General features: G+C 51.1%; 1 protein-coding gene across 2 annotated transcripts in view; it reads right to left on the reverse strand.

Annotated features, from left to right (window-relative positions):
* The window catches only part of LINGO1 (leucine rich repeat and Ig domain containing 1), a 481986-nt gene extending 459893 nt beyond the window's left edge, over positions 1 to 22093 (reverse strand). For both annotated transcript variants that reach the window (XM_044980007.1, XM_044980006.1), the window contains exon 1: positions 21847 to 22093. The gene's annotated coding sequence lies outside the window, so the exon portion shown is untranslated. The remainder of the gene's footprint in view (positions 1 to 21846) is intronic.
* Positions 22094 to 26165: the final 4072 nt, after the last annotated feature.

The raw sequence follows: 26165 nt of genomic DNA on the forward strand, positions 1-26165 counted from the left end.
CTCACCTACCTTCCAGAGCCAGAAACACAAGGGCAGGGGTTAATTCAATGCCTGGTTACAGTTTTATTGTAAAAACGGCACAATTCCCATTTCTATTGTATTTTTGCAGCTCCCTAGAAAGCGCTGGGCATTTTTTAATAGACCCCATCAGAAAGTGGAATTTCTGTTCCACAGGAAATCCTAACGTTGCAAAAACCTCTTCCCTACATACGTTTGATACAATATTAAAATCAGTGTATTAGAGTAAGTCTAAATGGAATAAATCGAAATGTCAAAGTCAAAATGAAACAGTTCAACTTTTTCCCATGAAAACTTTCATCTAAATTGATGTTTCCATAAAATATTTTGACACAGCCAAAAATGCACTTCAGCAACAGAAAACTGTTCCATCCAAATGCTGGCTCTTCTTTGAACATTTTCCAGACAGCTCCACTTCTTTGGTTTATTGGCCTGGATCCTCAGCTGCTGTAAGCCAGTCACTTCAGTGGAGCTGGTACCAATTCATACCAGCTAAGGATCCGGACCATTGTGTGCAGAATTTTCAGCAGAACTCAGCACTCACAACTGGGGTCAGGTTTGCACCCCATGTGCTGAGCAATCCCCCATGTTGGATACTCCTTTGAAAAGTCAGTCCTCATTCAAGGGCCTAAATAGGAGCTGGCCTCTTCAGAAAACTTGGCCCCAGCTGCAAGTGCTGAGCACTCAAGGATCTGAGTGTTGAGAAGTGTTGTATGTAAGACACAGGAGGTAATTGTCCCACTCTACGCAGCATTGGTGAGGCCCCAGCTGGAGTACTGTGTCTAGTTCTGGCATCTCAATTTAGGGAAGATGTGGACAAACTGGAGAGAGTCCAGAGGAGAGCAACAAAAGTGATAAAAAGTTTAGAAAACCTGACTTGTGAGGAAAGGTTAAAAAAAACTGGACATGTTTAGTCCTGAGAAAAGAAGACTGAGTGGGAGCCTGATAACGGTCTTCAGATACATTAAGGGCTGTTATAAAGAGGACAGTGATCAATTGTTCTCCATGTCCAGTGAGGGTAGGATAAGAAGTAATGGGCTTAATCTGCATCAAGGGAGATTTAGGTTAGATATTAGGAAAAACTTTTCAACTCTAAAGGTAGTTAAGCTATGGAATAGACTTCCAAGGGAGGTTGTGGAATCCCATCCTGGGAAGCTTTTAAAAACCGGTTGGACAAACACTCATCAGGGACCATGTAAATTTACTTGGTCCTGTCTCAGAGCAAGAGGCTGGACTTGATGACCTCTCAAAGTCTCAAGGTCCCTTCCAGCCCAACATCTCTACGATCCTGAGCACTCTTGAAATTCTGGCCCATGTTTATATTCTCACCCCCACTAGCCCCTTAATCCCAAACCCAGTCCATGGTCTGGGAAAGGCAGCTTTCACCCCACGGCCTTTTTAACCCCAGGTTTGCCGCCCCGGTCTCTCCCTGCTGTAAGTAACTGAAAAGGGTCAAAGTGTGAGCACGACAGGTGGGCAGGACACAGCGGGACAGGTTCAGCTCTGGAACGCAGGGCGCCCCCGGCAGCAGGGCCGCACTTGGGAGATTTATTGCTTATGGCACGTTGTCAGAGTGAAACTCGTCTCATTAATCAGAACTGAAATAACAAGAAAACAACATTTTAATTAATTTAAATAAAAAGAGGGGAGAATCGAGGCAACTCTCTGAAGAGCCCTCTTTGAAAATAGAGGGCAGGGATCAGGCAGGCTTGATACCACAGAGTGCCCCCATCACAAACCCATTGGTGATGGCCCCTTTGTCAGCCCGCCCCAGGGAAGAGGATAATCTGAAACATCCGCTGTGCAACCCAGAGTCTCAGCCAGAAAAGTAAAACATCTCAGCACCTGCAGGGTTCCTGATCCTGCTCTTTCCTGCCCCGGGAAAATGTAAAAACTTTAAACGCAGCTTCCCCCCGGCCGCAGTAATTTTGCATAAGTTATGCAGCAGGCCACCTTCATTAGCACATATTACTGCAGGGAAGCCTGTTGCTTCCCCACTCTGGAGGGTTTTGTTCTAAATAGAAATCGGGTAGACAGGTGAGCTATGTTTGTGGTTGTGCGCACGGCCTTTGTTTTGTATGCTGTTGGCTTAGCAATATGGAGGCAGGAGAACAATGCCTGAGGAATGCTGCCTCCTCCCTGCAGTGGGATATTTAGCTTCAATTCCTATATGCCTTCTGCCCTCTCCTGCATCTGTCTCCCTCTCAGGCCTTGGCTTCACTGCTCCAAAGGTGAATTTTTTTACCTCAGAGTAACTATGCATGTGAAGTATCCTGGGGTAAAAAACACAGCAAAGATAAACCACTTTGGCTTTACTGTGAGGTAAACTCAGTGAGGTCAACACTATGTTCCCATCTGGGGTTCACCTCACCCAGTTTACTGCACAGTAAAATCAAAGTGCCTTGTCTTTGCTGTGTTTTCATTTCAGGAGACCTTACATGCATAGTTAGCCTGTGGTAAAAAAAAATACACCATCCACCTTTTTTAGCAGTGAAGTCAAGGACTCAGTCTGTCTTCTGCTCTGTCCCGTGTTTTCCCCTCCTCTGCCTGTCTCCTTCCTCCCCCTCTCCTTCACTCTTCATAACAGTTGGTGGTGTCTCTAAGGCCTGGTCTACACTAAGAAGGGGGGTCGAACTAGGGTACACAAATTCAGCTACGTGAATAGCGTAGCTGAATTCGAAGTACCCTAGTTCGACCTACTCACCCGTCCAGACGCGGCGGGGTTGAACTCTGCGGCTCCCCCGTCGACTCCGCCACCGCCGTTTGCAGTGGTGGAGTACCGGAGTCGACCGCAGCGCTTCCGGAGTTCGAACTATCACGTCTAGATCAGACGCGATAGTTCGAACTCCGAGAAGTCGAACGCACCGCGTCGACCCGGAAGGTAAGTGTAAACCTACCCTAAGTAGATAGGCAAACTGACAGAAACGTGACCTCAAAGCCAAATTACAGCACCGGGTAAAGATGATCGTGTATTCGATTCAAACCCGCAAGGCCATAGGGTGAGGATCCCAGCTGTCTTGGCCTCTGCCTTCCTCCCTTTCAGCCCTTCTCCAGCAGAGCTGGAAGGATCAGTCATCAACATTGTTCTCTCCAACAACCAGTTGCAAATTTCTCCAGTGTATTTATCAGGCAAAGTTACTCGTATGTTTCATTAGTGACCAGTTCTTGACCTGCAGCAGGCTGGCAAATAGTTCATTGCTAATATTCACCATTCATGGTGGGTTGTTTAGAAACATCAGTCATGTGGCATTGTTTCTCTCCCGACTGGATGATTAACACCACTAACCAATTGTGGTTACCTTCTCTAGACCCAAGGAAGAGCACCATGCAGCTCAAAAGCTTGTTCCTTCCACCTGCAGAAGTTGGTCTGGTAAAATATATTACTCACCCCACTTCTCTCTCACAGCTAACAAATCCCAGCATGGATTGCCTACTCAAGTGGAAAGCTTGCCACCTGTGGTTTGAAACGTTCACTGTTGTCGGTTTTGCGATTAGAAAAATTACTTTCTGTGACTAGTCATGCTTGGCATTTGTATTTCCACCAACCGTCACACTAGTGAAGCTCATGCATATTTGTGGAATATCAACTCAAAATGGGGGGGAGATGAACAGTATCAAAGAAAATATGTTTAAAAGTCAGAATGAGCAGTCACAGAGATTTTTTGCAGCATCCACCAAGTGCCACAGTTCAGCAGTTCTCCTCTAGAAATCTGCCTCTACCCCTCCCTCCTTCACCTTCTGCCCTTTGACTTGGTCTGCTATACAGTTGCGCAAACCTTCCCTACTCTGGTTTGCACAGCAACCTGCAAATGTTCTCAATGGGCTGGTGCGGGTGTGAATCACAAGCCATGCGGCACACTCGTAAACCTATTTGTATTTGCACATTTGTGATCACAGTAGCACAAAGCACTCCATTACCAGTGAGTGCCAAGGATCTCACTGTTTATAATCCCCACCAAATCTGGACTGGGCACTGCACAGGCAATCACAGAACTGAAGATGTTAGTAAAGTAACAGTGTCAGGCAGGAGCACTAGGTGGCCTTGCCCTCAGTAGGGAGGCAGAGATACTGCAGAGAATAAAGCAAAGTTCACTGGTGGCACCAGTGTGTGACGTGGCAAGTGAGAGGAGTAGGAACCATAGGGAAAATAGGTCCTTTTCACTCACCTGAGCAACGACCAACCAAGAACAGGTGGTTGGTTAGATACATATAAACAAAAATGGGAAGACTGGGAAGGAAGAAAAGAAATGGGTCTTTTGGTACTGAAGTCTTCCTCTTATTCACAGAAAACTCACCACACTCTGCTGGTACAAGGAAACTAAGAGTATGGCTACACTTGCAGCTGTACAGCGCTGCCGCAGGAGCGCTTTGAAGTGCGAGTGTGGTCGCAGCGCCAGCGCTGGGATAGAGCTCTCCCAGCGCAGCAGGTACTCCACCTCCCCGTGGGGATTAGCTTACAGCACTGGGAGCCGCGCTCCCAGCGCTGGGACACTGTTTACACTGGCGCTTTACAGCACTGTAACTTGCTGCGCTCAGGGGGCTGTTTTTTCACACCCCGAGCGAGAAAGTTGCAGCGCTGTAAAGCGCCAGTGTAGCCAAGGCCTGAGATAACACGTACTCCCCACGTAAAACTGGATGATACCCCCAAACCAAAGCTAATGTGAGCATACAGCATTTCCCACCGACTGGCATATTTGGAGGAAGAGTTAACATGTAGCCCTGGCTTCCTGGAATGTGGGCCTGATTTTCAGAAGCACTGAAGCACCCCGAGTTCCAGCTGAAGTCAATAGGAGCCAAAGGTGCTCAGCACCTCTGAAAATCTAGGACTCGAACCTCCCACAGGAGCTCAGTTTGCCAGTGAAACTCATATATTTCCCCTGGTAAGAGGGGGAGAATGTTACATCAGGACAAGGGTAAAGCTAAGACAATCCACAAGAGAACTATAGAAGGGTTAATGGGTTGGCTGGCTGAGTGGGTGTTTCCACACCCAGTCCCCTAATGAGTCCGGTTCTTCCCAGATGGGCGGGACCCCTATCTCGGAAAGAAACCCAGGGGAAGTTAAAGGGTGATTCTGTTCCTTGAGTTTCAGGGACAAAGGGAAACTGTGTGGCAACCATAGCCCCAGTAGCAGGAGGGGAGCTGCCCCTGTACCTTTCCCAGTACTACACAAGTGTGGTTCTCGAGTTTACTGAGCTCATGATTACATCATTATTCCAGGCACTGTACCTACATGCAGGGGTGAGCTGGAGCCGGTTCGCACCGGTTCGCGCGAACCCGTTGTTAAATTTAGAAGCGGTTTTAGAACCGCTTGTTAACTAGCTTCCCTGCGAGGGAAGCTTTGATGGGCTCTGCCTGGGAAGCCTGTAATTCCTCCTCCCGGCCGCCGGGGGGCGCTGCGCTGTGCTGCGAGAGCCATGTGAGCTGCCTCCTGGCCCTGTTGCTGCTCCTGCTCTTTGGACCTCTGTTCCCTGCCCGCAGCCAGCCCCGGCCCCACCCCCTGCCCCCAGCCACCCCCCTGCCCTCAGCCAGCCCCTGCCAGCCCCCTGCCCCACCCCCTGCCCACAGCCACCCGCAGCCAGCCCCTGCCCACAGCCGCCCCTGCCCGCAGCCAGCCACCCACAGCCTGCCCCCTGCCAGCCCCTGCCCGCAGCCAGCCCCTGCCCCCAGCCGCCCCCAGCCACCCTCTGCCCCCAGCCACCCTCTGCCCGCAGCCACCCTCTGCCCGCAGCCCCTGCCACAGCCACCCCCTGCCTGCAGCCAGCCTCTGCCTGCAGCCGCCCGCAGCCACCCCCTGCCCACAGCCACCCACAGCCCACCCGTCTGCATCACCTGCCCACAGCCAGCCCGTGTCACTCCCTGCCTCCAGCTAGCCCTGCCCCACGCCCCTATCTGCAGCCAACCCCACATCCACTGGTGCCCTGCAGTTCCCAGGGCAGTAACCCTGCACACGTGCTTTAATGAGGGGGGGGCAAGGAGCAGCTGGGACCCACACATGTGCACACCCTAGAGTGACCAGACAGCAAGTGTGAAAAATCGGGACAGGGGTGAGGGGTAATAGGAGCCTATATAAGAAAAAGACCCAAAAATTGAGACTGTCCCTGATCACCACCCACACATTTGAAACGGAGCTCATTTCTAGTTCAGCCCCATCTTTTTAAAAAAGAACTTTAGGTAGGGTTAAAATACATCTGTATCCTGGACATGTTGGGAAAATATGGACGTATGGTAACCCTATTGGTACAAAAAATACATGCTGTCGCACATCCCTTAAATCAGAACTTTTTATAGGGAACCCGTTGTTAAATCAGAACTTTTTATAGGGAACCCGTTGTTAAGATTTTGGCAGCTCATCACTGCCTACATGTGCTAGCCCAGCCCAGTAATCAGCAGACCACAAGGTCACGTAACAAAACACCAGGCTACTGATTACAGCTTAAATCACTATCAACAAGTCTTGGTGACTTGAAGTACATAGTTATGGGTTTTACTGATCACGTCTGCACTGCATGAAAATCCACACAGCTGTGGCCAAATTCCCAAAGTCCTATCCCAGCATAAAGGCCCAGAGTAAAGCCTGGGATGACGGATACATATGAAGTGACCTCTTCCAAAGGCCTGGTCAGCATTCTGGAAGGGGTGTGCCCAGGGTATTACATTTGTCAGAGTCACAGACATAGGGGCTGGGATAAGAACTCAGTTGAAATGCCCAGCAGCACAGTAGGGCCCAGATCCTGAGTGACACTACCCCACTGCAAATAATAAGATTAATGCTGATCAATACAGCCTCTCTTGATCCAATTGCCAGTACAGACTTTCTTGCCAGTAGGGGACACAAGAGGGCCTCTCTTAACAAATCCAGCCCTAGGCACACCACGGGAGCTGCAGCCAGACAGAGGTGTCACATACCCAGAAAGAACAAAAGCAGTTGCCAGAAGTCCTCATGGATGGTGCCCAGGTGGACGTGGACTCCAGCCAGAGCTGATTTCGAGCCCCTTTGCAGCTCAGGTAGAAGCGTTGCCTCCTTCTCTCTCTCTCGGCTCCTCCTCCTCTCGTCTCTATGGAACTAACATGTGACACCTTCAGAGAATGGCTCTCTCTCAGACTTTGATGCTGCAGCAGGGGATCAGGCAGCTGAGCTAGGCGACAGCTGCAAATAAGGTTACTCTCCTTCCCTTTCTTTAAAACTTCCAAGGCATCAGGGCGCCAGCTTTCCCTTCTCTCACGGATACTGTGGGGAGCCAGAATCCCAAAGGGCTGGCAACACTCAATTTTCTGGCCTTAATTTAGTGAGCTGCTCAAGAGTAGCTGAGGTTTGTTTTCAATCAGGGTTACACCAAGGATCTTGCATGTTCTGCAGCTACCAAATCGACCCCTTGCCACTGAGTTATCTGTGGCATAGCGAAATTTCACAAGCAGTGCAATCTTAATTGAATTACAATGAACATTAAACACCCTGCTGATTGTATGATTTACTCACATCTTTAATTGAGTCGAAATCTCCATTTTGGATTGTACCTGAATCTCCCACCGAATTGCAGGTCTGCTGCAAAAGGTAAGTCAAGCTCACCGCTTTGGTTGTACAGCACTCCCCATGCTGCCATCAGCAAAGCTCTACTATCCTGGAGCAGCAAAGGGACTGCTTGTTCTTGCCCATTTCATTCAAAATAGCTGGCACCTTTGGAGAGGTCACAACTGAATCAGTTCTAGGTTCTTCTAGCAGGAGTTACACTAAGAAATTCCACAGGTACACCGATGCGGGGGCAGAACTACTCCACTGACAGCATCTTCCACTGGGAGTCACCCATAGCACAGGACAATGTAAGAGCATCAGCTGTCAGTGTGTTAATAATTATGCCAGTCCAGCATCGTCCAGCAGGAGTCACTGTGAGGGCTGGAGTAGAAGCAGTGCCTGTAGGGGGAGCTAAAAACCTCCCCAGTCCTCTACCACTGTGAGTCGTTCTAGCGATTCAGAACAAACTGCAGCACAGCACAGGCTAACGCCCGCTCTTCAGTAGCATTTTCCTAAATTAAACAATAAACAAGAAGCTGTTTCAGATTTTCCTTACGCTGCAGTTCCTCATTAATCCCCACCGTAAACAAAAAGGAAAAAAACAATTAACCTAAAAGAGATGCTTTCTGTTTAAAGATACAAATTGATACTAAAGCTAGAGTCAGAAGAATGGAGTCCAGGCAAATGTTTCTCAGAAGCAATAAGGATTAGACCACAGGGCCTGGCAAGGAAAGAACAGCTGCCGGGCCTGGCTAGGTTCTCATGCCAAGAATATCCAGGAATCTCTAAAGCTCTTGGGCTACCACCCATCACAGAAGCCAAGTGGCTAATAGAATAAAGCTGGCCCCTGTGTGAACTCATTTCTTCCCAGTGCTGGGAGCAGGGGGGGAGTCTCCCAAAGGAGAACAGCTCACCAGTAAGTCCCCAGGTGTCCTGATCTAAACCTCGGATTGTAGCCAAGGAACCGGTTTTAATCCAAAGGCAGTCAAGTGTTCCTTGGGGCTTTCCCTCCACTCTCAGGAAAACAGAGATCTGAACCAGCTCATGAGCCCAGAGGCTCTCAGATACTACGGCGATTGGCACAGCATAAGACCCTGTCTAGAATAGGACAGAGTGCTTCCTGCTCTCCCCCGGCCCAAGCAGGGGATGGGGAAAGGAAGCGGTTCCCCTCAGAAGTGCAGGAATGGAGGTACTGGGGGTCATTGAGTAACAGGCCGAAGCACTGTGCTCCCTTCCCAAGGGTGGCTGGGAATACTTTGTGCTGGGGGTACTGGGGAAGGCTTAAAACCTCCAAGCATATCCAGCTGTTACAATTAATGACATACATTTTGGAAGCGATATTAAACCTTGTAATTCAGGCCTGGATCTCTATTAGAGATCAGGGTGAGACCACTGTGGGGCAGCAGATTATCCCACAGCTGCTAGTGCGGGGTTCTTACACCTTCCTCTGCGGCACTGGGGTGCTGGCCCCATCACAGACATGCCCCAGAGCTAGGCGGAACTCAGGGCTGAACCAGTCTGGCAATGCCCCCAGTGACTGGCTTCAGAAGGGAGGCACTGGAATGTCCTTCTCTCTGACACTGAAATAGCATTCATGGTGGGAGCACTGTTAAAGCAGTGAGGGGACCCACACCCCTCTCCGGCTGGCCCTTTCCCAGAAAATCTGGGGAATAAATGTCAGCATGTGGCCTCAAATGGGCAGCGGGGCCCCATCATGGAAGGGCCTGTAATACCAGAGGGAAGGAGAGCTGCTAGGCATACCCTGAGAGAGGCGCCATCTTGCTTGATCCTGTCAGAGGCTTGGGGGCACCAAGATGCCTCCATTTGCAGGCCTGTCACCAAGGGCTTGCTTGACGAGCTAATGTGACTGAAGAGCATCAGGGGCAGCCAGTTGCACCATGGGGGGCACTGGGGAGAAGAATGAGGGGGCAGGGGGAATGTGTCCCTCAAACTTTTACCCTTCTGTTGATGTCCCCCGATCACTGAGGGAGCAGAACACATGTACCAACCCCCAGGCCTCACCACTTGGCTATGACAGCATCATGCCTGGGACACTGCGGGTCGCTGGAGAAGGTGAGCTATAGCAACTGAGACTGCTGAGATCTTTGTATCCTCAGTGTTTGAAATGGCAGCAGGACCTAGTGGGTACAGCACTAGACTGGGATTTAGGAGACCTGCGTTTCGTTCCTATGCCTGCCACTGACTTCCTGAGGGAACTTGGGTAAGTCGCTTTCACTCCGTGCCTCTGTTTCCCTCCCACTGTCCTTTGTCTGTCTTGTGTATTTAGCTGGCAAGTGCTTAGTGGGCAGGAATGTCTATTATGACGTGCATATACAGTGCCTAGCACAATGGGGACTGTCCTGCAGTATGGTAACACAAATTACATGACACAGCGCAAGGCATTCCTGCAGTGATGGGCCTGAGCCTCAAACCCAAAGCAACTGCCTGCAGGAGTTTAGCTCCAACCCACCCGCAGGAATAACACAATGCTGGCGACCTCCGAATCACTTCTGCACTACAGAAAGGGGGCTCCATAAACGCATCCCTGAAGGAGCCATACCAGAGGCAGCAGCTCATTCCAAACGAGCCAGCATTTGTTTGCACAGACACAAGCAAGCGCGTTGGTAATTGGCAATGATGGAGAAGGAAACAGGACAATTTAATGGGAGGGCTGTAAAATATTATATCCATTTAGAAGTTTCTCCCAGCGAAGAAAGGGCTCTCCAAGTCAGGGCAGCTCATAAAGCCAAGGAGATGGCAACAGAGGCATTCAGCATGGTGCCCCAGCCATGAAATCTACAAATGCATCATTTTTTTTATCAATAAGAGGAGGAATCCTTACCCTACCTCACCCCCCACAAATATAGTATTTATAGTTATCCCATTGCTGGAGGACGGGAACTCATACAGCCTCTCCCCACAAAGGATTCCCAAGCACTTTATAAAGGCTCTTCCCTCCAAGGCCTGAATGCAAGACAGTGTCCCTCTTCACAGTGGGGCACCATAGCTGTTTAAATGTATGATCTGTTTCCAGTTGAAATCAATGGGAGCATTGTCATTGACTTTACTAGGAGCAGACTTCCAGTGTGTACATCACTACTAAACCACAGGGAGAGGACGCAAAGGAATGCAAGGGAAACAACAGGAGGAGTTTTCTGGAGGCAGAATGCAATTACTCAAGCTGGAATTTCGCCAGGAGACTGGGACCAACACCCTTGTGCTTGTGATAAGCACCATGGGATGATGTTTTAATAAGAAATGGTCATCTGAGGGCTTTACATCTCAGCTGGCAAGTTCCCTTTCTCCTCACCACAACTACCTCCCATACATTGTACTGAGCTCATTAATTACAGGAGCACAGTTCAGGCAGTCACTCAGACAATCCCATTTCCATTAACTGCTAAGGGATAACCCCTTGAAATTAAAAGAAGGATGAACCACACCTAGATCCAAACAAAAGGAAGCATTTCTTCACACAACACACAGTCAACTTGTGGAACGCTTTGCCAGAGGCTGTTGTGAAGGCCAAAACTATAACAGGGTTAAAAAAAACACTAGATAAGGTCATGGAGGATAGGACCATCAATGGCTATTAGCCAGGATGGGTAGGGATGCAAAACCATGCTCTGAAGCATCCCTAGCCTCTGTTTGCTAGAAGCTGAGAATGGGCAACAGGGGATGGATCACTTGATGATCACCTGTTCCATTCATTCCCTCTGAAGCACCTGGAATTGGCCACGGTCAGAAGACAGGATACTGGGTCTCACCCAGTATGGCCGTTGTTAGCAGGAGCAGCGCCAGAGTTTCTGGCACCCTAGGCAGAATTTGGGGGGCAGCATTTTGTGCGCTCCCCACGGAGCGCGTGGGAGCTTCCAGTTCCACTCCCATCGTGCTGCCGAAGAAGGACCCTCCGCCAAAATGCCGCAGACGACAGCGGCAGTCATTGAGCTGCTCAATTGCCTGCTGCTGTTTTCTGCGGCACGTCAGCAGAAGGTCCTTCTTCGGCGGCGTGACGGGACTGGAACCAGAAGCTCCCGTGCGCCCCGTGGGGAGCGCACAAAATGCCGCCCCCCGAATCCTGGCACCCTAGGCAACCGCCTAGGGTCGCCTAATGGAAGCGCCGGCCCTGGTTGTTAAGCATGAAACCACAGATCCATGAATCTGGGGGCAGTTCAAAATTCAAACCCAAATCAAGTTGCAAATTTCACAAGTAGTGCCTGGACCTTTAATGGGGCCCAAACCAAAGTGTTAGATCCAAAGACACCCTGCAGACTTCAGGGAGTTTGAGATCCAGGTGTTGTAGTGTAGGCCCCTACCTACTTTAAATGAGCATTTTACTCTGCTTAGATTCAAATACAACCCTGCATGTGACTAGCAGCCTCCTGTGACCCTGTCAGAGCAGGGCTGAGCTTAGCCCAATTGGGCCTGATTCTGATCCCACACAAGCATTCCTCAGGAGTGACTCTGTAGGACTGCAGGCCTGGCCCCCCAGCCCAGCAGGGGCTGACACCATTCCCTGAGCCTGGATGATTTTTCTCAGGGCTCAGTGTATTATTCAACCACAAACTCACTATTCCCCGAGGCAGGGGCGGCTCCAGACCTCAGCACGCCAAGCGCGTGCTTGGGGCGGCATGCCGCAGGGGGCGCTCTGCCGGTCGCCGGGAGGGTGGCAGGCGGCTCCGGTGGACCAGCAACCGGCAGAGTGCCTCCCGCGGCATGCCACCCTGCTTGGGGCGGCGAAATGTCTAGAGCCGCCCCTGCCCCGAGCCAAAGCAGGATATGGGGCCTTTCCCTTTGCATCTCTTCCTCTGCTCCACTTGCTTCCTGCAGCTTTCTTCCAGATGAGCTTCCATCCGGAATAGGGACTACCTGACCTCTTCCCAATTGAGTCTGTTAATCAAACAGGGCTGCCTGGCCCCAGGTCCTTTGGCCCTTAAAGGAGCAGAGCCCCCAGTTACAGATGCCATTGCGGTTACTGGAGTTAGGCCCAGGTCCTCAAAGGCGTTCAGGTGCCTAACTCCCATGGGAGTTAGGCACCTGAACACCTTTGAGGATCAGGCCTTGCCCCACAATTGAGTGACACTAGTGTCCTCCTGGCATCGGGATCCAGATTCAGGATCCAGCATCCTCCCGGCATCAGGATCCAGCGTTCTACCCATTAGCAATGCCTTCTTGGAAACAGGGCAGATATATTCAGACCACCTGCAGGGGGCTCTCCCTTCCATGACCCGACCCAGGCTGACATGAGAAAGGCCCCCTTTGCTGTCTGTCCCAGCTCGGCCTGGTTCCAGCTTGGCAGAAGTGAGGATGTGAACAGCAGATGCCTGCCCGTCTCCAAGAATAGGCTTACAGATTGGAGGCATCTCCACCACTCCACCCCCTCTCACAAACATATGGTCTGCATATGGTCAGCCGCAGCTGAGGAGGCTGGCAGTGACTTCCCGAAGGTGTCCTTTGCTACTGATGCTAATATGCCAGCTTGGTCTGCTTCCTCCCCTTCCTGCTGTCCAGTAAATCTCCTCCATTCCCCCAAAGCACCAGCTAGCACTGGCCACTGCTCAGCAGCAGGCTATCAGACATGATGGAGCAGGGGAGTGATCTGGCATAACAAACCCTAGACCTTCCTCTCTTGCCTTTCCTTCATCAGCCCTGATGCTTCTCCATTCCCGCCTCCCTTTGCCTCTCTGAGCCCCATGATCTCCTTCGCCCTCAGAACATGGCCCCACCCCACTGCCACCTTTCCCCTCTCGTTCTTCCTGCACTGCAAACAACTCACTTCTTGTTATTACTGGGGAAGGTCTCGGGCCTCAGAACTGGGACCCAGATTCCAACCGTCCGAGGCCATCTCGTGAAGTCAGATCTGGATCAGGGATTGGGTTCAGAACACCCCCAATTCTCTGAGGTCCGTGGATCAGGGGGCCTCAGGTCCATCTCTAGAGAGTAACACTTTGCCTTGCTGTTCTTCAGCTAAATGGAAACTCAGCTCCCTCCTCTGTCCCTTTAGCCCTGATAGCACCAAAGGGTCAGTAGCTCTTTTCTGGGGAGGGGGGATTGGGAGACAGAGAGAGAAAAACAGAGTTATGATTCTCACTCTTCCTCTAGAGCTACATGAGGCCAGCACTGGTGGAAAATGATGGAGGTGGGTGTATAAGGCAAGAGGATGGCAGGAAGACTAATACTTTGTTGACTGTTACAGTGCTGGTCTCTGTCAAGAGCCAGGCAGTCCTGGATCAAGGCTAACCATGCTGCAGTTCTACCAAAAACGGTGAAGCCCAGTCGTGCGTTCCTGAGGTAGGGGTAAGGTATAAGACTGGGGGCCCTATGACAATTGTGGTGGCCTGGATCAACTAATCCATTCAGTTCCGCACTTCACTCTGCCACTGTGCCACAGCCACGCTAATGAATTCACTCAGTGTAACCCTTTAATATCTCTCACAGCCAATCACATTCTGGTCTGATAAAAGGTGCTTATTTAATCATTCCACTCCGTAGGTCCAATCTGGAGCAGAATCAAGTGCCTCACTGAGACCCTTTTTGCTTCCTGAGCCACGTATTGCAATGTTATTAAAAATAAGGAGGGCTTTGAAGTTCACACGTTTTAAATGTGCCTTAGAATAGGGAATGCAAAATCAAAGGGCAAGCTCAGCACAGCTCTGACTAGCATTTCTGAGCATTTGGATGTCACGTTTCTTTCCTTCTGGCCACCTGAGAGTCCAATGTCAATACTGCTTTAACAGCCAGAGGAATGCCTTTACTAATATTTAAGCAAACATTTAATGCATAGAGAATGCAGGTGGCATTTCTGATTGTCATGCCAATGTCAAAGCAGGCTGGGACTGGTTTACAGAACCCCCAGAGTCACAAACACTGACACTTCCCAGCAATTCTGAACTGCAAACACTATCCAGTGCCCACATCATAAATCAGCATAGCAATGCTGACCTCAGCAGAGCCACACTGATTTGCACCAGCTGAGGATCTGGCCCTCAGTTCTTATTCAGTGGTGCAAATAGCTTATTTTGTGATTTATTAAGCCAGTGGTTGATTAACTTTGCCCGCAAGGGATGAGGATAAGCTATTGGATTTGCAGATATTTTAAGGCCTGAAGTTGTAATTTTTGTCAAAAGCCCTTATGGCCCGATCCAAAGCTCATTGGCAGGTGCTTTTTTATTTGGAATATAAATCAAATCAAAATAAATTCACATCACAAGCAATTTCAAAACCCAGCAATTTCAAAACATTAGTGCGGCTGAGATGTAAAGGGCTCTGGGCTCCCCGCCGCAGCGGGCAGCGCAGAGCCCTCTGACTCCGGGCCGCGGCTGAGATTTAAAGGGCTCTGGGCTCCCCGCCGCAGCGGGCAGCGCAGAGCCCTCTGACTCCGGGCCGCGGCTGAGATTTAAAGGGCTCTGGGCTCCCCGCCGCAGCGGGCAGCGCAGAGACCTCTGATTCCTGGCCGCGGCTGGGATTTAAAAGGCTCTGGGCTCCCCGCGGTTGCAGGCAGCCCAGAGCCCTCTGACTCCCGGCCGCGGCTGAGATTTAAAGGGCTCTGGGCTCCCCGCGGCTGCAGGCAGCCCAGAGCCCTCTGATTCCCGGCCGTGGCTGGGATTTAAAAGGCTCTGGGCTCCCCGCGGTTGCAGGCAGCCCAGAGCCCTCTGACTCCCGGCCGCGGCTGAGATTTAAAGGGCTCTGGGCTCCCCGCGGCTGCAGGCAGCCCAGAGCCCTCTGATTCCCGGCCGTGGCTGGGATTTAAAAGGCTCTGGGCTCCCCGCGGTTGCAGGCAGCCCAGAGCCCTCTGACTCCCGGCCGCGGCTGGGATTTAAAGGGCTCTGGGCTCCCCACGGCTGCCAGCAGCCCAGAGCCCTTTGAATCCTAGCCCCTGGCCACTGATTGCCCCCTCCCCAGATCCCTGCCCCAACTGCCCCCCAGGACCCCCACCCCCTATCTAAGCACCACTGGTCCTTGTCCCCCGATTACCCCCTCCCGAGACCCCTGCCCCTAACTGCCCCTTGGGACCTCAGCCCCTATCTAAGCCTCCCTTCTCCTTGTCCCCAACTGCCCCCTCCTGAGACCCCACCCAATTTCCCCCCAGGACCCTCCTACCTGTCCCCTGATAAACCTCCTGGACTCCCATGCCTATCCAATTGCTGCCTGTCCCCTGACTGCCCCTCCGAACCTCTGCCCCATCCAACCCCCCCTGCTCCTTGTCCCTTGACTGCCCCCCGGAACCCCGTACCTATTCTCCAACCCCCAAACCGCTTACTGTGCCACTCAGACCAGCGTGTCTGGCTCCGTGCAGCTCCAGACAGTTGCTGCCATGCTCCCCCATGGAGCCCACAGCCCTCTCCCACCCCCAGCACCTGCCTTCCAGATTTGAACACCTCAAAATTCAGGAGTGCTCAAGCTCGGTTTGGGCAGCTTTTACTTCATTTCTCCCAAATCAGTTTCCCCTGCAAGGTGCCAACTGAAGGTGTTGGAGAACAGAGAGATTGGGTGGCCTCCTAACGCCTGGAAAAGAGACAAAGGCCGGAGGAGGGAGTGTCAGTGCCTGTGCGGACTTCTGGGAAGTGCACGGTGTGGAAGGGGATGCTGGGATGCTTTGGAACAACTCCATACAAAGCCAGTCAGGACTCTCGGGGAGCCTCCTCTCTTGGAGCATACTGTCTCCAGGGCAAGAAGCTTACACCTTCCTGGGTCTGACCTCAGAGCATTCAGCATGCCCTTCCACATGATGCACTTTCCACAGCGAGTCTGCCCAGGCTGGTCCTGGGGCAACCAGAGGTCCCTGCATCCCAACTCCGCAGTCAGATGTGACTCTCAGCCAGACAGTAAAACAGAATGTTTATTAGATGACGGGAACACAGTTTAAACAGAGCTTGTTGGTACAGAAAACAGAACCCCTCTGTCAGGTTCATCTTGGAGGGTGGGGAGCCCAGAATCAAGTTCTGGTTCTCTCCCCATTTCCCCAGCCAGCTCAAAACTGACACTCCTCTGGCCTCTGTGTCTCTTCCGGACAGGGAGGCCACCTGATCTCTTTGTCCCCAACACCTTCAGTTGGCATCTTGCAGGGAAAACTGAGGCACCCACACAGTATTCAGAGAAAATATTAAGAACATTCCCAATTCATCACAACAGGTGCAACAAAATATAATACTGTATATTGAAGTAGGCAAGTGCTGCTTCTGACTTTCCACTTTTAATTGACCCTTGTAATCTTGTGGCACTGACGCGTTGTAGCTTCATTTTATATCGGCTTACAGGGCAGGAGCGGGGGGGGCACCACCATTTTGGGCCCCCCAAAAATTATACAAACCTGCCGCCTATGCAGATACCGTGTTCATGGGATTGTCCTATTAAAACAGAGAGCTCTATTGTATATTTTATTAGGTCAAATTAGGAGAATGTCATATCAATTCAATTTCAGTTTTACTCCATCTGTATAGAAAACTTGTTCTGAACTGCAAAATTATGGGGTCTAAATTAGCTGTTACCACTCACGAATGTTGGGAATCATTAGGAAAGGAATAGATAAAAAGATAGAAAATATCATATTGCCTCTATGTAAATCCATGGCAAACCCACATCTTGAATACTGCATGTAGATGTGGCTGCCCCATCTCAAAAATATATATATTGGAATTGGAAAAAGTTAAGAGAAGGGCAACAAAAATGATTAGGGGTATGGAACGGCTTCCGTATGAGGAGAGGTTAATAAGACTGGGGGCTTTTCAGCTTGGAAAAGAGACAACTAAGGGGGATATGACGGAGGTCTATAAAATCATGACTGTTGTGGAGTAAGTAAATAAGGAAGTGTTATTTACTCCTTCTCATAACACAAGAGCTAGGTGTCACCTAATGAAATTAATAGGCAGCAGGTTTAAAACAAACAAAAGGAAGTATTTCTTCACATAATGCACTGTCAGTCTGTGGAACTCTTTCTTGTGAAGGCCAAGACTATAACAGGGTTCAAAAAAGAACTAGATAAGTTCATGGAGGATAGGTCCATCAATGGCTATTAGCCAGGATGGACAGGTATGGTTTCCCTAGCCCAGGGTTTCTCAAACAGGGGTCACCACTTGTGTAGGGAAAGACCCTGGTGGGCCGGGCCAGGGTGTTTACCTGCCCCGTCTGCACGTCTGGCCGATCGCGGCTCCCACTGGCTGCAGATTGTTGCTCCGGGCCCCCAGGAGCTGCTGGAAGCGGCCAGTGGGAGCCGCAATCAGCCGGACCTGCGGACAGGGCAGGTAAACACACCGGCCTGGCCCACCTGGGGCTTTCCCTATACAAGCGGCGACCCCTGTTTGAGAAACCCTGCCCTAGCCTTTGTTTGTCAGAAGCTGGGAATGGGTGACAGAGAATGGATCACTTGATGATTACCTGTTCTGTTCATTCCCTCTGAAGCACCTGGCATTAGCCACTGTCAGAAGACAGGATACTGGGCTAGATGGACCTTTGGTCTGACCCAGTATGGCTGTTTTTATGTTCTTATGTAAGAGAGTATCCGGGGCCAAAAGCAAAGAGGGAGGAATGGGGCCGGTGAGAAGCTTTTGGTAGGGGGAGCCTCAGAAAAGTTTATCCAAGTTTTAGATGATAATCCAAACTTTCTGGAGGCCTCTCCAAGGAAAGATCTTGGCCCAATGCCCGTTGGACTCCAGGGAGTCTTTCCATTGTCATCAACAGGCACTGGAACAGGCCACAAACCTTTAGAAATTCTCCACCACAGTTCCATGGAGAGTCAGGTGTCATACATTCCAAAAAGTAACAGTGCTGTTTTAGTGTGACTTGGTGATGGGAGAACCTCATCAAGTTCTGAGGGTCTGTGAGATGAGCCCGGTCATTCCTCTGACCCTGGGCCTGTGTTCTGAGAGAAACATGCCAGGAGATCATGTGGATGAAGGAAACAATCCTCACTCACAACTTGTGTTTCAGGGCTGTTTAACTCCTGTAGTTGGGCCACACAGCAGGACACGGGGGGGATAAATAGACGCAGCTCACTGCTTCCACCCAAGATGGGGTCTAGTCCTCATGGATCTATGTGCTGTGCACTTCCACTAGCCATGCTGCCAGTACAGCCATCCATCCCCTATGCACCGTTGTACATATCACCACCTAGGAAGCCCCTCCCACAGCTTGCAGGGGAGCCTTTGTGCAGGATCTCCATGCTCTGATATACTAGCCCAGTCGGAATCCTGCCTCTTTGGTGAAAACTCATTGGGCCCACTTAGAATAGGAGCCTCATGTATGTATTTTTAAATAAATATACCCATTCAGGTTTCCCCTGGGAGGGACCCACACAAGGGCCTCTTGGGCAGGTACCAGCCAGGAAAGAAACTTATCGCAGTAGAAAAGCACTAGCCTGTTACCTTTAGGGCCCTCTTTCAGACCCTTCCATCTCCCAGATCCTAAAGCAGAGATCATAACTAACCCTTCCCTCCCCTCTAGTTTCTATCTATTGTGACACCAGACCCAGCTTGTTTGCACTCAGCTCCTAAAAGCCAGCAGGAATAGAATCAGATACTGTCTCTTTAAATCATCTATTCCCTTCGCTGCCAGGGAAGGCCTGTGAATAAAAATACAGAGCAATGTATGGCACATCTGGATGAGCAATAAACAAAGTTTTCTCCTTTTCATTAAGTTGCCCCCAGACAAACTCATGATGGGCACAGGCTGCAGAGAGACCTAATTTTACTGTAACTGGATAACCACCTTGGGATCCCAAAGTTGGAGAGTAGCTCACCGGGGGATGCTTCCAATATCTGATCGGCATCAGACCCTGGAGTTGAATGAATATGCTGCAGCTGGGACACAGAGGAGAGGAGACAGATGTGTGTGCTCCAATCCTACGTTCTCAGCTGAGCTGGAGGGCCCTTTATGAGCCCAGAGTTCCTCATCTGCAGCTACTGGAATGGAGAGGATCTTTCAGTAGTCGGGGTGTGAGCCTAAATTTATGCAGCTTCTACCTAGGGAGCAGATTACATGAAAAATGCAGGGAAAGAGAGCTACTGAACAGACAGTACGGCCCATTCACCAAAGAGTCTCTGGAAGATGTCTCCAGAACACCCTGTTACTGCACATAACTATCGGACCAGTGTGTCCTGCAAAATGCAGCCTCTGTAACGACAGCATGGCCAAAACTCTCTCAGGATCCAGTTCCATTCCTCAGCAACCCAGATGATCCAGCAAAAGGGAGTGTCTAGGAAGCTATGCACTTGGAAATGCCAAGCCATCTAGAGAGAGGGCATGGGTGTAAGGTTCTGCTCCTACATCCCTACCCAGAACAGAGTTCCTGCACATAGATCCCTGTTGAAAGGTGATCCATCAAATTCCAAAGCCCTCAGCCTAGGAATTACACTATATGAAGCCTTTAGCCTTTAACATGCAACTCGGGAGAAGGGACAAGGACAGTGGGGATGGAATAACCCATCTTCAGTGCCTACTTCCCTTCATAACAAAGCAAATGACCTATGCAAAATAGGCAACTCCCGCCAGCCCTTTTGCCCAACACAAGTCTACTGGTGAATTTTGGATCTGTCCGAATCACGGATTTTCTGTAATCTAGTATGAATCCTTCATGCACATCACCTATGGAGACAGTTAACTGTTTTCAACTCTGTGCATGAAAATTATCTGTCATTTTGCACCTATCAAGATCTTTGTCCTGGTGGATTTATCCTGAGCAGACACCTGAGGGTAATGTACCTGAGGGTAATGTACCCATAGCACAGCTGATAAGAGAGGAAGAGCAATTGTGTCATTGCATTGGTACCCTACTCACATATAGACTCCATGACTCTTGAGCAAAAGGAGGAAAGAACACAGTTTCTCAACAGGGTAATTGAGAAGCTTCCTTTGCAATTTGGTCCCATGAGGCAAAGACGGGAGATGCTGTGCTGGTCAAAACAAGAGAGTATGGATGACTTCTTTTGGATGGGTTTCCATAGGAGGAAAGATCGCCTCCTGCTTAAGGTGCCAGGAGTTCTGGATTTAGTTCCTACCTCCACCACAGACACTCTCTATAACCCTGAGTAAATCACTCAGTCCCCTCAGATCCCCAGCTGTAAAATAGGAAGGATAGTATTCCCCCACTGTGAGCTCCCTGGGGCAGGGCCTCTCTCTTCCTCTGTGAGTGTAGTGCCTGGCACAAGGCAGGTCACTGATCTCAGTAGGGGCTACCATCGTAACCATCGTGCCTTTGCTTTCAGTCCATGTGTTCCTTTGAGAATTCAAAGCCATTGAGATTCAAAGCCAAACTGTAGCCAAACCACCCTATTTCACCTGTTCCTGCAGTGATACCATTCCAAATAGCAACCCACCACCGTCAGCTGGCCCAGGTCACCTTGAAACTGGACCCAAACCAAAACTGGGTTTGTGGGGCAGGAGAAAGAGTGGCTTTTGCAGGGGGGTGGGTGCCAGCTGTGGGGGAGAGGAGGGAAGTTGGCCTGTTTCTCAGCTGCAGGAGATCTCTCCAAACAGCTTTACTGAGCTTTCGTGCAGGGACTGAGGTTAACCAATGCATCAAACCTCAAATGCCAGGGTCCACTGGAGTGCTTGCAAGGTTGGATGCAAGCATCCCACACCATTGTAGTTTGGGCCTCTTGCAACAGGCTGTCCCGTGGCCATGCAGTGCTGTTGGATCAGGATGCTGCGAATGCCTAGCTGTCACAGAACAATAATATTCCTCAGCCCATGCCACAAGCCTGAAGCTGTGGATTTGCTTGGGGTCTCAGCTAGTCTGATGGGACATGCCCATGCATGAACTCTGTCTCACTCCCCACCGGCAGACCTTTACTTATCCTAAGTAACTGCTGCCCATGCAGGTGAAAGTTAAAATAATTCAAGCCAGGCCTTTGATGCTCTGCAGCATTACCAGAATCCCAGCTGTATCCAGCCAGGAGATGGTTAAGGAGAAGGCTAGCAGGACTAGGAAAGAAAGGAAACCAGTGTGGCTTTAAGGAGAGCCACCTCTCTCCACGGACCTAGCAATAGTTGTTTTGCCTGCTGCCTTTGGTTGTGCTGTCACAGGAACCAGAGACTAAGCAGCCAATTCTGCTCCTCAGCTATGTGTTTACACACACACACACACCCTCCTTCCACAAACCCACCACAACAGCGAGCAAATTGAGATGCACTCCCGCTGCTTAGGACTACAAGGAGCTTACAACCTCTGTCTCTCCAAATCTCCCAGTCCTCTCCCGCGCGTGGCACACAAACACACACTCACACATCCCTCCCTGGCTGGGAGTCAGACCCGCACCAGCCAAGCAATCACGCCAGGTAGCCCCATCCCCGGCCTGCCAGCTCCCTGCTGCCCAGAGACTCACCCGCGGTGCCCGGCTGCCCTGCCAGGATCCCCGCTCGCTCTGGCCCCGGGGACCGGCCCCCAGGAGCAGGTGCGCCCCGCGGGTCAGTAGCTCCTGGCTCGGTCTCCGCCTCGAGACGCTCCGGGAGTCTCCGCCGAAGAGCCGGGCTGGGGGATCACGGAGCCCCGGCTGGAAGGGGCAGCTCGCGGCAGCCCTGCCCCTGGCAGTGCCCGCTGGGCAGCAGCGGACAGACGCGCCCGGATCCGAGGGCCCCGGGGCTGGGGCGAGCTCGCAGCGCCGCGGTCTGGCTCTGCGCTCCCCGGGCAGGGCGGGGAGACGCGCCCTACTGCTCCTTCCCGGCGCTCCGGCTGGAGCGCTCCCGCGGCCGCCTGGGCGAGCTCATCCCCTCCCCGAGCGCCAGGTGCCCGCCGCCCGCTGGCTCGGGTGCCGGGGGCCGTCCAGCCGCAGCCGATCTCCGCAGCGCTCCTCACGCGTCCCTCGCCTGGGCTCGCTCTGGCTCCCGCTGCCCGCTCCACGCGCAGCCCGCAGCCGCCTCACACTCCCCGCATGACATCAGAGGCTGCCGCCTTGGCGAGCTGCGCCCCAGCCCCCGGGGGGAGAGGCGGGAACGGAGCCGTTGGCCGCGGGGCGCTCTCCGAGGCTCGGGGACAAATCCCGCCGCTGAGAGGCGGTGCCAAGGCGCCTCGGCCAGCCCGGCTGCACAGAGATCGCGCCCACCCACTTCCACTCAGCACCGTCCTCTGGCGGGGGCGGCAGGTGGCTCTGCCGCGCCCTCCCCGCTGCTCCTTGCCACAGCGGGCCGCGGTTGTGCTCCCCAGCTGCGCCCTGGCGCCCTCCGCCCCTGCGGGGAGTTCTCCTGGGCGAGTCACACTTACCGGGGCTGCCTGAACTCGGGGGGCTTCCGCATTTCCTCCCTTACTAGAGGAGCCCAGGGGTAGCCACAGTCAATACACGTGTCCCTTCAGCTCTGGAGGCCTGGCCTGGAATTGGAGTCGAGTCATCAGTGCCACCAGATTGAATGTCTCAGCCAAGTCCTGATGGACAATGGCGCCCGGCACAGAACCAACACGTACTGCTGGATGCACAGCAGCAGTCTGTTCTTTGAGGAGGCTGGGAGCCCGGGTAGCACAGGAGAGGCACATCAGAAATGAGGGGCCTGCCAGCAGGAAACATGGGGAGAGATGGGGGGGGGGCTGTTCCACAGATAAGGACTGAGGGACAGTGGCAATCAGGGGTTGAATGAAAGACAGAACAGAGAAGAGGGTGTGTGGGGGGAAGGGGGGTGCATAAACTCTGCCTGCCCATGTCATGCTTGGCTTTACCCACTGCAGCCTGTCCCTCACTACCATGAACTAGATCCACCACAACATGGTTTTAAAAGACTTCCCTCCTCTGGGACCCAAGCCCTTTCAGAAATCTAGGATGAACCCCTGGCCTCATTGAATCCAATGGCAAAACTCCCTTGACTTCAGTCGAGCCAGGATTTCATCCCTAGCATTCTGGAGTTCCTTATGTCTGACTGGGCTTTGGAATAGACCAAACCCATGAAGGAGCAAGACCCACAAAAGGAGCAGGGCAGGGAAGTTTTACCAGTGTAGAACCACTCTTTGTGGAAATGCAGATGAATAACCATCCTCCTTATCTTTATGTAGCATCTTTCCCTGAAGGACCCCGAGGCATATTTCTGACAGCCTTATGTCTCATAGCCAGGCAACATCCCCCCAGCACAGGATCCCCTCCCTCGCAGCATGTCCAGGAACAAGGTGTCACCTCTGCAATAATGGTGATGGTATCTGTGTAGGGAGGGGAGCATTACACCTGTTCCCTCCACCCCCAAGATTCCTCAGCTTTTAAAGAATGGTTTTGTACATGTGACTTCTAGGCCAATGTTGTGGGGATGCAGTTGCATCTCTGAACACTAACAGTCCATCCACAGCCCAGGGAGAGAGAGATGGGGAACATGATACAACACAGCACCAGAAATAGTGGTGCCAGCCTAATGGCTTGCTACCCTCAGGCTCTGAGCTCAGTCCTAAACTGCCCAGCGCCAGACAGGCCGGGGGAGTAAGTTTCTTGAGCCACTCATTGGTGTCCCCCTCTGACTGATGTTTCTCGGACAGACTTTGAAGGGAACTATGCCAGCCCCAGCTCATCCGGCTTCACTGCCACCAGGAGGCTGCTTCTGTTTGTCCTACTACATGACAAACTCATGCCATGTCATGAGCACACTGGTGCAACACCATTGGTGGAACGCTGTAATGGGCCCGTGCACTGTGGCCAACAGACACAATCACTAGGTAAGTTGCTGGGACTGGTACTCTAGCTTCCCTGTTCCAAAAGCCCAGGTTTCTCGCTTCAACTAGACAATCTCCCTTAGCTTCACTAGTAGTGGGTCCCTTATCCTTTCTACAGGCCCGACCACTAGAGGGCACCATAATGGCTTTTTTACAAACAGATATAGAGACATACAAACACACTCACACAAAGTACATGACAACCCAACATCATGGCTGCAATGTCACAAGATGACCAAATTGTGCATGGTTCTGTTCCCAAGATCGATTATAATCCCATAGGCTGGTCTTGCCCTGTGGAAAGGAGGGGAAAAATGGGATGGGTGGCAACTCCAGGAGGTCATTTCGAGACTGGCTTTTTTTAAGGGCGAGCGCTAGGGTAAGCAGGCAACCTCCCCTCCCTCCCTCCCCCAAACATGCATAAAAATATCATAAAACACTTGTTCATCCCAAAACGATACTCATGCTTATTCTAGAACAAGTCAGATGCTTGATTGTTTAGACAGAACTTGAGATCTGTTCACACATCTACGTTCTCTCTCTGTGCTTTTCCAAAATGAAATAATGTATTTCTCCAGGTTTATAAGATTCTCCACCTTTTCTGTTGTATAGAACTGAGAAAGACAATGGAAATATAATAGTGGCCCCATGTAATACATTATTATTCATTATTATTATTTGCATTACAGTAGCACCTGGAGATTTCAATTGAAACTGGAGTCTCATTGTGCTATGCATTGTACCTATATTTTAGTATGAGAAAGAATTTATAGTCTATGTAGCCAAGACAGCCAAAGGTGGGAGAGGAAACAGATGCTGTGATTTGCCCAATGTCACACAAGTTACTGGCAGAGCCCTCTGCATCCCCATCTATTCTCCCATCCCCTGGATGGCACTGCTTTTCTCACCTTTCCCTCCTTTCATCCCAATATAGGGCCTCATCCAAAGCACATTGAAATCAATGGGAGTCTTTCCATGGACTTTAATTGGTTTGGATCAGGCACATAATTATTCACATTCAATCATCATTTGAGGTTCTGTGCCCTAAAACAACTCAGCTGTAATATCATCTTTTACTTCCAACTCAACTGATTATTCCAACAAGCCTTCCCCAAGTCCACTCTAGCAGCATGCAGAAAGCAGCCATCTCCTGAATCTGATTTACAGTTTCAAGATGATTGGTGGCTGAGAAATTACCTATGGATCAATCGCACCTGCACTGGCAGCTGATTAAAGCCCTGATGGGTTCTTTGCCAGCACTTTTGGGATGATGCTATAAAATATAGGGGATGCAGGATGATTGAATACATGTTTATGATCAATAATGAGGTATGCCAAGGTGACAGCAGGAATCAAGGGATAGTTCTGCAGTGGCTGAGGGGCTTTACACACAGCTTTGGAGTAGCGAGAGCCCAACAGCTACAGTGGGTTATTATGGAGCTTCTTAGCCAGATGTGTCCTCAGGACTCACTGCATCACTGCAAGGGGAGGTGGTGGCACGGGAACTTCCATGCCAGCTCTATGGCACCACAGGGCCCTAGAGATCCTCCTATGGGGAATCAGCTGTCTTGAGACCCATTTTGCACCAGCAGAGCAGCACAAAATGTCTGAATGTTTCAGAAGACACATTCTCATATCTTATGCTTTTAGGCTTCTACTGATGGCCAAAGGAGTCAGGGAGGAAAGCAGGCCCCTCACACATGTATAGCATTGCACAATTCCCTGGGTACATTATGGGGCATTTTTATACTGCCCATGCTCTGAAGCTTAAGCAGGAGGACTCTGGGGTTTATGGACCAATGGAATACTGATTTGGGGTGTCTCAATGCAGACAATGCTGGCCACACGCTGAGTGGCGCAGCTGCCATGGCTGGGTAAGGATATTGGGGGAGGCTTCAGGAGCAGGACAAATCTGTGGCAGGTGACAGCCCTGGGCAGGATCTCATCACTGCAGTGTTCTTATTATGTAATAACTGAATCAAAGCCATTTAATTGTCAGATACAAACTAGCTGTGCCTTAAGGCA

The sequence above is a fragment of the Mauremys mutica genome, chromosome 11, assembly GCF_020497125.1.
Source record: "Mauremys mutica isolate MM-2020 ecotype Southern chromosome 11, ASM2049712v1, whole genome shotgun sequence".
Taxonomy (NCBI): Eukaryota; Metazoa; Chordata; order Testudines; family Geoemydidae; genus Mauremys; species Mauremys mutica.